This window comes from Melopsittacus undulatus, chromosome 10 (genome assembly GCF_012275295.1).
Source record: "Melopsittacus undulatus isolate bMelUnd1 chromosome 10, bMelUnd1.mat.Z, whole genome shotgun sequence".
Classification (NCBI taxonomy): Eukaryota; Metazoa; Chordata; class Aves; order Psittaciformes; family Psittaculidae; genus Melopsittacus; species Melopsittacus undulatus.
This window is the reverse complement of record NC_047536.1, coordinates 30,704,873-30,716,656: the sequence shown is the minus strand read 5'-3', so window position 1 is coordinate 30,716,656 and position 11,784 is coordinate 30,704,873. Positions and strand designations below refer to the sequence as shown.

The 11,784-nt window shown below is 60.3% G+C and overlaps 1 protein-coding gene across 6 annotated transcripts in view; it reads left to right on the top strand.

Annotated features, from left to right (window-relative positions):
- The first annotated feature begins 681 nt into the window (after window positions 1–681).
- Window positions 682–11,784, top strand: part of SRC (SRC proto-oncogene, non-receptor tyrosine kinase) — a 28,644-nt gene continuing 17,541 nt past the window's right edge. Inside the window, exon 1 of one of the 6 annotated variants that reach the window (XM_034066644.1) lies at window positions 682–812. The gene's annotated coding sequence lies outside the window, so the exon portion shown is untranslated. Of the gene's footprint in view, window positions 813–1,273; window positions 1,336–11,784 lie in introns of those variants that run through there. The other 5 variants (XM_034066641.1, XM_034066646.1, XM_034066645.1 and 2 more) reach the window with 5 other exon arrangements.

Here is an 11,784-nt window from a genome sequence, read left to right as displayed (position 1 = left end):
GAAACTGGTTAAAGGGGGTTTGAGGAGCAGACTCTTCATCCCTTTTCCTCCTGCAGGATGAAGTGACAGTGAACACTTCAGTGGGTCACTACTGGGGAAGGTGGGAGGGTGCCAGTGCCACTGAGCTGGTCATGCAGCCCCAGTGGGCTCAGTGCAGGTGTTGGGACACCCGGGTGAGCCCTGAGCCCGTGTGTGTGCCCAAGCACTGCTCTGTGCCCGGGGAGAGCTAAGCACCTTCCACCTCCTCCAAGTGCTGGAAGAGGAAGGTTTTGAGAAGCAAGGAGAGGGATGGCTGGAACTGTCCCCACCTGCCTGAGTGGGATGTGGGGATACACACACACCCCATACCCAGTCCTGCACAGGGGGATGCTGTCAGACAGGGACTGGGCACCCCAGGGCCACCTGCGGCTCCATTCTGCCTCACTTCAGAGGCTGGCACTGGCTGCAGGGGTGACCTGGGAATGCTTTAGCCCAAAGACGGGGCAGGTGCTGCAGCAGGACACGCTGCTGCCTCCAAAAGGCCCCGTGGCAATTCGGGGTGCTCCGGGGAGGCCCCGGACGTTCTCTCTTCCCCTGCTCTTCCTCAAACCTCAAGTTTTGCCTCCTCCTGACTTCAGAGACGGGGGTACGTTTATTGCAGCCCCCGGCACCGCAGCGAGGTGCTCCTGTGGGGATGCCGATGCACAGATCGAGGCGCAGCGTTCCTCCCTTCCATCCGCAGCGTGCCAGACCTCTTCAATACCGCCAGCCCAGGACCAGCCGGGTTTAACCTCCCGAAGATCCCTTCTCCCACCGCCAGCTCTGCCTCCCAGGTAAACCCAGCGCCGGGGCGGGGAGCGCTGCTCTCAACCCCACAGCCGCGGGGAGACCCGAGTCCCCTCCACCCCCTGGCTACCGGAGAACCGGGGCCGCTCCTACGCGTGCTCCCCCCGCCGTGGGCAGCGGCTCCTGCGCGTCCCGCGCAGCGCGGAGCCTTCTCCCTTAAAAACAGCCCCGCGCAGGGGAGGGGCTCCGCGCTCCCCCCGCCGCCGTTTCCGGTTCGCTGCCATATTCCTCTTTATTTTCTCCCCTCCCCTGCCCCGGGCTCCCCCCGCCCCGGTGCCAGGGGTGAGGAGCAGCGCGCAGGGTCCGCGGCGCTGCGCGATGCTGCTGCCGCCGGCGCTGCCCTGAGCGCCCTGCGCGGTGCGGCCCTGCCCGGGGCGGGCTCCGTGCGCGGCGGCGGCGGCGGCGGCGGCGGCGGGGGGCGGCGGCCGCGCCCCCGGCGCGGAGACAAAGCCGGGGCCGAGCGCTGGAGGCGAGCGGAGGGGTCGGCCCCGCTGCGCGCACAGGCGGGAGGTGAGCGGGCGGCGGAGGGAATGGGGGGGTGTGCACCGGGTGTGGGGCTGGCCGGGGGATGCCCACAAGCGGGTGAGCCGGTTGTGGGTCCGACCGGGGATGCTGGCGGGTCGGCAAGGAGGCTGCGGGTCCAGCCGAGGATGCCCAAACTCCGGTGGGGAGGCTTGTGGGTCCGGCAGCGGGGGGTGCCCGCAGTCCGGTGAGCCGGCTGTGGGTCCCGGCGGGGATGCTCGCGGTCTGGCTCTGGGTTTCGGTGGGTCCAGCGCAGGGTGCACACGCTCCGGGGCGGCTCAGCGATGGGTCTGGTGGGGGATGCCGCTCTACAGCGGGGCGCACACTGGCCCGGCCGGGGATGCTGAGGGTCCGGCGGGGCGGCCCCGCCTGCCCGCAACTCCCCTTTGTTGTGATCGGGGGCTGTGGGGGACCCCCGGGAGCGCAGGGCGGGGACAGCCGGGCTGTATGTAGGCCAGGACATGAAATATTCATCGCCCCCCTGCTTTGATGTCTCCTGATCCGCTTCCCTTGTCGCGTTTGCTCACCGGTAATTCTGGGGCTCGTGTCCAGCCCTGGTCGCCGGGAGAGCTGTGTCCGGCCGGGCTCCTCGCTCTGCCCCTCACTGGAATTGGGGGGTTGCTTTGCCTGGTTAAAGGCTTTATCCAGCCGGGAAGTTCCCTCGTAACAGCCTGGGTGATCCAACCCCCATGTGTTGCTATGAGTGGTGGCACTGGCACGTCCCCGCTGTCCCTGGCACAGTCCCTGGTACCACGAAAGAGCATCGTGGGGCCGGGGTGGGCTTTCATCCTGTCTTGCTGCGCGGGAGCTCTGCAGGAGCTTGGGCAGGCTGTGCTGCATCCTGGGGCCGTTGGGTTGGGCATGGGGGCAGCCTGTGGGGCTGGACCCACTGCACAGGGCTGCGTACAGGGGCTGGAGTGGGGTGGCATCTCATGGCGCTGACCCCAGTGTGGTCCTGGCTGGTGCTGAGCATCGTCTCGGGGAGCTGTGCAGCCTCCTGTGAGCCTGCTGGGAAGGAGTGGGAATCTGCTGCAGCTCCCCGCGTTCTGCTGGCCCCGCACAGTGCACTGCTTCCCCAGCCATCCCTCACCCTATGGCTGCTGTGCGTGCCAGGGCTCAGTCCCCTGGACTCGGAGCCGGGAGGTCCCAATCCCCATCCTGATCCCAGTGCTGTGGAGCAGCAATAAAGGTCGTAGCTGGCAAGCAGTGGGTTGTGCTGCCCTGTGTGCCATTGGCTCGCTCAGCCTCCTGGCTCCCTAGGAGCCATGTGAAGGAAGGGACATGAAGTGGGTGCTCAGTGCAGTCAGTGTGTCCCTTAGGACAGGACCCACTGCCCCATGGCGCTAGTAGCTGGGAGCAGTGATAAGAGTGCAGAGCCCAGAGGGTTCCTGGGGCAAGCACGTGCTCCAGGACAGGACAGCACATACCCAGCAGTGTTCTCTGTGACCTGAGCTGCGGGCAGGTGGCAATAAACACTTGAGTTTTCTTCCTCCCACCCGGCTGGTTCTGCCCAGAGGATGAGGGTGATGGCAAGAGGGAGCTGCAGAGCTTTGCTGTCTGCCAAGCAGATACCCACTGCCCGCAGTGACCAGTGTGCTGTGGGAGAACCGAGTCATGCAAACCCTGCCAAGGTCCAGCCATTAACAGTGGGGAACTATTCATCCCTGCCAGGGGAGACCCCCTCAGCACCTCAAACATACCCAGACCCCCCCGTGCTGGTCGGACAAAGGCAGACACTGGCAGGGCTCTCCAGGGATGTGTGAGGATAGGGACATGCAGGGGCACATCCGCAGTGCTGAGCTTCAAGCAATATCCTTTCTGTTCTTTCCACTGTGGGGCTCCTCCAGACACCTTCCCAGCCAGAGGGGCTGATCCGGGGCTGCCCTGTGCTAAGCCAACTGTTCTGCACCGTTTCGTGCTGGCTCAGGATCTGGCCCATAGCAAAACCTTGGCTGTTGGTGTCTCTGAGAGGAGCCTCGTGTGTGGCTCCACAGGGAGCCCTGTCTCTGTAATCATTAGCCAGTTAGTGCTGGTTTGTCAGAGAAGGGCACTTTGCTTGAGGGATCGAGGGTCGGTTCCTGGTTCCACGCTTTGACCTGGGAGCAGCAGGGCAGAGGCTCCTCCAAACACCTCACCTTGGGGGCTCTGCCAAACACAGCCCCGTATTTGTATGTATTTATGTGGAAGATGGGTTATTTACAGGCTGGCGCAGCCGCGGCTAAGGGAGGTCCAATGTTCCCTGTCTCGATCGTTAGCGGCCTTGCAGTGCTCCCTGTGTTGATGGAGATGCCCTAGCAATGGCTCTGCCCATTTAATGACTTTGTGCCAGAGTGATGGAAAATCATGGAGGTACCACGGGGAGGCAGAAAGGGCCGTCCCTGGGGGACCAAACGAAGAGGAGAGCTGTGGTTTGTGGTGACCGACCTGTGTGAAGGCTCTGCTGCAGAGGCAAGAGGCTCTGTTGCTGCCTCCGTGGCATGGAGGGGACATCACTGGTCCAGGAAGGATGGAGGCCTTTAGCAGCATGGAAGCAGCATTGCAGGCAAGGAGGGGATGGACCATGGGGCTCCTGTGCTTCCGACATCCCTCCTGCCTCTCCCTGCTGCTGGTGCCAGGATCACGCCTGTCCTTTGAAGTCATTGCAGAGCTTAAACTCTTTATCTAATGAGACCTGAAGGGCTTGGTCCATAACCTCTCATTTTAACAGTCAGCAAATGCCTGCAACGTCTTGAAAGAGAGGGTAGGAGCGAGCAAACAGTCTGAGCTTCCTGCCAGTGCCTCTAGCAGGGGGAACCCCCAAGCATCCCTGGACAAAGCGCCGAGCTCCTGGCATCGCTGGGGGAAACTGGAAAGCCTAATCTGAAGTGCTATTGTTTCCTGTACTGTCTATTTTGCAGCTCGGTTTCCAACTTGTTCCTTTATCTCACGAAACAATTTCCCATCTGAGCTCACTTCCGCAGCACTCCACATCTCGCCCTGGAGACATGTCCAGCCTCCATCCCCATAGACCAACATCGCTGTGCTGCTCTGTGTGGGAGACATCCCTTTAACATGATGCCCAGAGAGCAGCTCAGACCCCTGCATGTAACCACCCCTGCCTGGCTGTTCCTGGGACAGGAGCGTGGATCCAGTCCAAATTCCTCTTTTCAACTGCCCGTAGCTGCGGGTGGTGAGGACAAACTCCCTTGGGGAGCAAAAAAATGTGCAGTGTGTCAGGCAGGGCTCCCAGAAATAGCCTTGCCTTTGGTGCTTCGTCTTTTAAATGGGCAGAAGCTGTGAGCTGGGCCAGGATAGAGCGTGCTTGCGAGGGAAAAAATAGTACCAGGAATTGTCTGACCCGGGCCCCCGACTTGGCCCCGTGTTGGCACAGGCGGCTTGGGCGCTGGCTGCAGCGGAGCCGGTGCTGCTCTGCACATGCCTCTGCACACACGTGCTTTGGAAATAGAGCCCTGAAACAGATTTCAGGAACAAATGTGGTTTGAACCTGGGCCAGGAGCCAGGACCTGCAAATCTGCGTCTTGCACTGACTTCCCTTCGGGCTACGGATCTGGCTGCGGAGCAGGGAGGTGCTGGGGAGGGCTGGGGGCTGGCAGGGCTTGCTGGGGGGGGGAGGTTCACAGTTGATGTCAGTTTAGGCATTTAGTGCTCAAGCCCTTGCCCCCAGGGGGTGTCAGTGGAGGTGCAGCATCCCATGTCCCCATAGCCCGGACTGCGGGATCATCTAGAGCAATCTGGGGAGCAGAACTGGGCATTTAAGGCAAAAATACAAGGAATAGGGTGTGTGTAGTGAGCCTGCCCTCGCCTTGCAGCGGGGAATGTGTCCAAGCGGATGTTGGCCCCAATGCCAGGAGGGCACTGCGGTGGCTCTGGGTCTGCAGTGGGTCAGTGCCTCTGCCACCCGTGATGGGGATACTTGTGACTCGGGCTGTGCTGCGCTTCCTTCCCCATAATGTGAGTGTTGGAGGCCGGCTCCAAGTTTCCCTGTCCCGTCCTGTGGTTGACCTGCTGTGGTCTCGCTCCTGTGACCGTGAGGTTTCGGCTGGCCCTGAGCCCGCTGCGTTAGGGCTGGATGGAGGAAAACCTGACTGTGCTGCAAGAGAGCTTCCCCCCAGCGTGGCTGCTCCCAGCCTTCCCTATGGTGTTTGATGATCTCAGCCACCAAAAACCTGAGCAATGATGGTGAATGCTCACTGCTGCGTTGCTCTTTCTGCCATGGGTGAGGTTGACAAGTCCAGGCTCTCCTGAGCCATGTGCCCCATTTCCCCTGCCGTGCCCCAGTTTGGGGGCAGTGTGATGGTGCTAAATCAATCCTAATAATGTCCCACCTTGGGGCATCCTTTAGTGGGATGCGGGGGCTGGAGATGCAGCACCGGCTCTGGGTTTCACTTGCTTCCCCACCTTGTAATGAGCATTGCGTGCCTCAGTTTCCCCAGGGAATATGTGGGAAGCTGGTGTCCCTGAAGCTCTACACCGAGGCTTCCCCTTCTCCCACCACCCCTAACTGCACTGCCCTGCATTGTGCACGCACCGTGGGCAGAGCTCTTTAGGCAGGGCAAATCCATGAAGTGCCCTTGCCTTCTCACCTGCTTGGCTGCAGCCTCTCTGGTGCTTTCAAGGGCGTCCTCCTCAGAGGAGCACTGACTTCTGCAGCCAGAACCAGCCTTGCAGCTCGGTGGTGCTGCCGGGTGGCAGCCGGTGCCATTGGGTTCAGGCTGTGCCATGTGCTCTGGATGCTCCCGGGGAGGAAGTGTGAGTTTGGTGACTTCCGCAAAATAAACCACCATGAAAAGGCTGTTGGGATTGTTCCCTGCTCAGCTGGGCCCTTTGCTTCCCCTGCCCATCAGGGAAGTGTTGCAGGGAAGGGGTCGGGAAGGCCTCCATGTGGTTATAGGGAAGCTGCCAATGAGCACCCTGCGAGGGTGTCATGGGACAGGGACAGGTACATGTGCAGCTGCAGAAGTCACTGCCAGCAGGATGAGTGTGTGGGGTGGAAAGAGTGCATGGACTGGGCGGAGAGACATGGGGGCAGCTGCCAGGAGCTGCCTGCTGGCCCCTCCTGAGTGCACAGCCAGGTGTGGGTGTGCACATCTGTTTATGTACATGCACTGATTTGAGCCCTTAGTGCTTGGGGATGGGGATAGCTCTGGTGCTGTGGTCTGGGTGGGCTTTGCTTAAGCTGCCTGAGCCACAAGTGCTGGAAAGCAGCGGAGATGCCCTTCATCCCTTTGTTCTTTCATCCTTTCATCCCTTTGTCCCTTCATCCCATCCCTGCAGGCTCTGCCCGAGGGTGGGCAGGGGGCAGCTCCAGCTCGGCATGGTTATGCCAGGTAGCAAGAGCAGCACAAGAGATGCCGTGGGAGAGAGCAAGGTCCACGTGCAGCTCATCCCATGCCACTGCTGGGGGTCTGCAGGCCAGGGCTGCTCCCATCCATCGCACCCATACCTGGTGTCCTCTCCCCACCACCGCGGCAACGCGGTGCAGGACCCGGAGGTGTGTGTGGAGCCGGGCTGTCCCCTCAGGAGGGGCAGGGATAAAAGACACCAGCTCAGCGTTTTCCTTTGTTTTTCCTCTGCTCGGGCTGTTTATCACAAGCACTGTCTGGGGCTGCACCTCCCACCCGGCTCCTCTCCCGATGGAGCCGCTGAGCATCCCGCTCCCCCCAGGAGTGATGGGGTGAATCTGGAGCAGCTTTTTGGGTATGGAAATGCTGATCTCCTCCGTTTGCCCCCCAAGACCCCTCCTGCTCGCTTCCTCTGCCGCATCCTGAGCGAGTTGCTTTGTTTTGGTGGTGCAGATGGGAGTGGCACGTGTGGGGACCAGCATCTCTTGGGGCTCTGTGAAGTCCAGGCATTCCGGGAATGCCTTAACGTGGGGTCTGATGGTGCTGAGCCCAGAGCCACGGTCCTGGGCTGTGCCCGCTGCTGCAGGAGCTGCTCCAGGTCTCGCCATGCCTATGGAGGTGAAAGCAGGGGACAAGTGTGCATTGCTGGAGGCTGATCCTGATCACCCAGCCTTGACCCACAGCCACCCGCTGTCCCCATAGCATGTGTGCCTTCGGGCTGGTGGCCCCACAGTTCTCTGGAGCACGTGGCTTGTGTCAGGCAGATGCCCCACAGTAGCTAAGGAAAACAAGCCAATAACTGGCATAAATTTGCTGCATGGGATCCTGCTTATTTCAGGGGTCTGCAAAGTGGGAAGTGTTGGAAATCGGTGATGGAGGATCCTTGGCCTCTGCTTGGGTTCTCCTTCAGACCCTCCCGTTGCAGTGAGCCCTGGCACGTGTCCTGCTAAATCCCTGTGGCTCCCAGGCAGGAGCGGGGCGATGCCCATGCACAGGGTTTGTGTTGAGGGTGCCGATACCACCCCTGAGTTGTCCCTTTTTTACCAGCGAGTGTTTCAGTTCCTGTTCCACATCAGGAGGGTTGATGGGAGGTTCCCAGCCATGGCGGTCCAGCAGGACCCCTTTACAGGGCTGGTGCAGCTCCATCCCAGGGGGCCAGGGGAGCTCCTCTCCTCGCTGGACTGGATGGGCTGGTTTCTCTGGAGGTGGAAATGTTTCAGCAGTGACGCCAGTGTGGCCACGGGAGGTTGGAACTTGCTCAGATCCGGAGCTTTTGTGCCTCCTGCTTGTTCCTTGCCCCCTTCCTCCCCCTGCCTGCGCTGCCATCCTCACCCAGGGGCTGAAATTGCTGCAGTGCTGTTGGGTGCTTTTGGGTGCGGTGGCACTGGTGTTTTGGCTGGATCTGAACCACCCATGAGTCCCATCAGCCTCCCACTGCCGCTGCCCCTTCCCCAGGAGCTGGGTGCTGCGCTGTGCCCATCCCCAGAGACCACCTTGGGCAGATGTCCCCTTCCAGAAAGCAGAAGCAAACTCCATTTCCTGAAGCCACAGGAGCTGCTGCAGAAATGGGAACAGAAATCCTGCTTCCTCCTCCTCAGGCCAGCTCTTGTCACTGCATCCCTGTCACCCCTCTCAGCAGGGTTGGTTCCTCATCCCAGTGCCTCACCTGGAGGAGAATGGGAACAGTGTTTATGTGGTGGGGCTGTGGGAACCTGTAGGATTAGATGGCAGGCAGTGGGAGCTCCTGGTGGGGCTTGTGTTAAAAAGGCACAATTTGAGGGGTTCTGAACCCCCAGTGCTGTGCTAGAGGCTGTTCTGGGCAAGCATCACCCCATGGCTCCTGATGGGAGCTCCAGCATCTGCTGCTGGCCTGGCTTGATATTGGTGCTTCCCTGCTCAGTGTTGGTGCTTCCCAGCCCTGCAGGCACTCCTGCCCTTGGAAGCATTTCCTTTCGTTTCCTTCTCCTGCACTTGGCAGGAGGAGAGCAATGCCCTCATCACCTGTCTGGGAGAAGCCAGCTTCAGGTTAACCCAGGCCAAAGGCTTTGTGTGCCTTTGGAAAGCGCTTGCTGGAGCTGGTTGGGCAATTCCTGGCTTTGGATGGTGTCCTGGTGGGAGTGTTGGCAGCTCAGGCTGAGTCAGGCTGGGAGGCACTTGCAGACATCCCTGCTCTGACCTGGAGCAGCACTAGCGAGGTCAGGCTGCACAGCACCTGGCCAGCTTTGGGATCCCATCACCTCTCCAGCCCTGGTCCCATGCTGGAGCACCCTCCTGGTGAGAGAGCTTTTATTTCCCCATCTCTGATTGCCAGGATGCCCTTGCAGTGCAGAAGGGGATGGAGGATGCAGGCTGGCCGGGAAGCGAGGTGCTTCCCTTTCTTCAGGCTGTGTTTGTGGGACTGGTGTGTTTGTTCTCTGCCTGTCCCAAAGCTCCTGCATGGATAACAGGGGACAGTTGGGGCTCCACCCCAACACTTTCTATCCGAACATGGGGATCTCTTTTGAATCCAGGCTCAGGGCTGGCAGAGCTGTCAGTACCCGGATTTTTGGGGTGGCTTTATTGCTGCACAGGGGAGGGAAGGGGCGATGGGGCTGCCCACGCTCCCGTGTCCCACAGGGGCTCCCCATGCAGTAAGGTGAGCCCCACAGCACAGCTCTGGGTGCAGTGCCAGGGCTGCGGGTGAGCCCTGTGGTGGCTCAGCCCAGGCTGCCTGCATCCACATGCCAAGGGATTGAAGTTGTAGCCCTGTTGGTCCCCAGGTGCTGCAGTGCAGTGATGGGGATGTGACAGGGCAATGGCCACCTTCCCTCCTCCCATCCCTTGGGGGAGAAAACAGCTTTGTTTGTGTTTGATGGTTCCCAGTGTCTTGGCCAGATGAACATCCAGGACCTGCTTTTGTGCTTCTCAGGGGCTTGGTTTGGTGTCTGAAGCTCCCTGTTTTGACATGTCTTTTCAGAGGCATTTTGCATCCCTCCTGACCATGACTCTCCCCCGTGCTTAAGGGGGTGAATTTGGATGGTTGACTTAATGATACTTTCCCCTCTCGTGACCCAGTGGCCCCAGCTACTTGGGCTGTGGAGCTTTAATTAAGATGGTTTTAAATTTAACAGGAGTTGACAGGGTCAATGGGAGGGGCTGGGACTTGCAGATGTGGGGAGTGTCACTGGGCCCCATGCAGCAGCCGTGCTGCCGGCCTCCACCAGCGATTCCTTTCCTCTGGGAGTTTTCCATGAGCTGGGATGCCTTAACCCAGGTGCTTTTGACATGCGGTCATTGGGCAAAGTGGGGGCACCTGCCTGCGGCTTTCCCAGTCCCCAAATTGAAGCTGAGAGATGAATTGAGCATCTCTGCATCTCCTTCTGTTTTAAGAGTCAGTGCAGGTGAGAAATGAGTGTCCCTGTGGAGGAAAGGGGCTGGAGGCAGGATCCAGGTGTGCCCTCGCTGTGGCAACCAGGCAGGGAGAGGATCTGCAGCATCAAACCCTGGTTTATGGGGCTGGAGGAGCAGCTCCCCCTTTCCCACCAGCACCTGGGACTCAGGTGGTGCAGTGGTGCCCCACTGCAGTGGGGCTGGTAGAGATGTGCCCCTGTGTTTCCCTTCAAGAAAAGCCCAAGAGCATGGGACAGGAATTGCTTTTTCCATAGGGGACACGGTGACCTGCTGTATTCGGGTGGCCGAGCCAGTGCCCCAGCCATGGTGTTTGCCGTGGGAAAAGGCAAAACTTCATTAGCATCCCCTGGGACCAAGGGGGAAGCTGCTGTATAAGCATGTCTGGGGCTGTCTCCTACCAAAATGTGGGGAGGGAGCAGGGGGTGATGTGAGGAGGGGGACAGGGTGGTCTTGACTGTTCAGGTACCACCTCACTGTGGTTATGGCAGCAATTCACCACCCCTGGCATGGTGCTGACCCACTGTCTGGGTGCAGGGGCATCACTGCCACCTTCTGCTGCCTGTGCTGGGGGACACAGGGGACAGCGAAGTGCATTTTGGCTCTTGGCTGCCTGCCTCTAACCCCACATCTCTGCTGTTAGAGGCACACCTTGTAGATGGCTTCTGTTTGTCCTGCATGGACATGTCCTGGCTGGACGCTGCTCTTTCTGGGAGGGGGTTGGATGTGTGCACAGGGACATGGAGCTTGTCAGGGTAGGATGGGCATTGCCGCTCTCTGCTCCTTCCCATGGTCGGTGCCTGTGGGCTGGGTGCTGCGAGGCTGCTTTGTCTCACTGCCATCCTGCATGCTTCATTTTTCAGTCTGCTGCGAGACACTTCATGTTATTAATCTCGCTGGGGCTTTGCAAGCCTCGGCTCCCACCAGCAGCGGGTGAACACGGGTTCCTCCAGCCCCTCGCCCCCCTCTCCCCCAGCACCCCTGCTCAGCACCCGCCGCTTTCTTTGCAGCCCCAAGGACGGAGCCTGTTTTGCCAGAGCCATCTCCCTCCCTAGGGCTCAGTGTCTGGTGCTGGGCCCCAGTCTGCCGCAGCCCTTCCCAAGGTTTCTGCTCCTGTCTCGCTGCTGTGTTGTGTCTGCTCCCAATCAGTGTCTTTTGTTAGTGTCTTTGAAAAGAAGATAAGATCGCTTCCCCCTCCGCCGCCAGCCCCACTATCAGCCTGGCGTTACCATGGCCAGTATCCTTGAGCGATCCCATCCAGGTGCAGTGGGAAACAGCCAGAGCAGGACTGCCCAGAGAGCAGCCGGTTCCCCTCGCTGTGGGGAGGTAGGGCAGAGGATCGAGCCTTTTCCTGCATCCCACCGTGGAGTTAACGTGGGGGGTACAAGCCGTGGGGACACGGGTGCTGGAGGAGGGGGATGCTGGGCAGGTCAGGCGGCGTTCCCAGTGCCTGGCAGGGATGCCGCTGTCTCGTGTGCTGTGCTCTGATCAGAGCTGAGTTGTGCAGCCGAGTGTGCTTCATTTTTAATTGCTTTTGAGAGGGGAGGGCGGTGGTGGCCTCTCAGTGCAGCTCTCCTTGCTGCAGGCTCAGCCCTGGCACCCTCCCCTCTGGCTGCACCTCATCCCATGGGAATGGGAGGCCTGGAAGACTCTGGGTGCGGTGCAGAAGGCAGCAGCAGAGGTGGGGATGACAGTGCTGGCAGGCTGC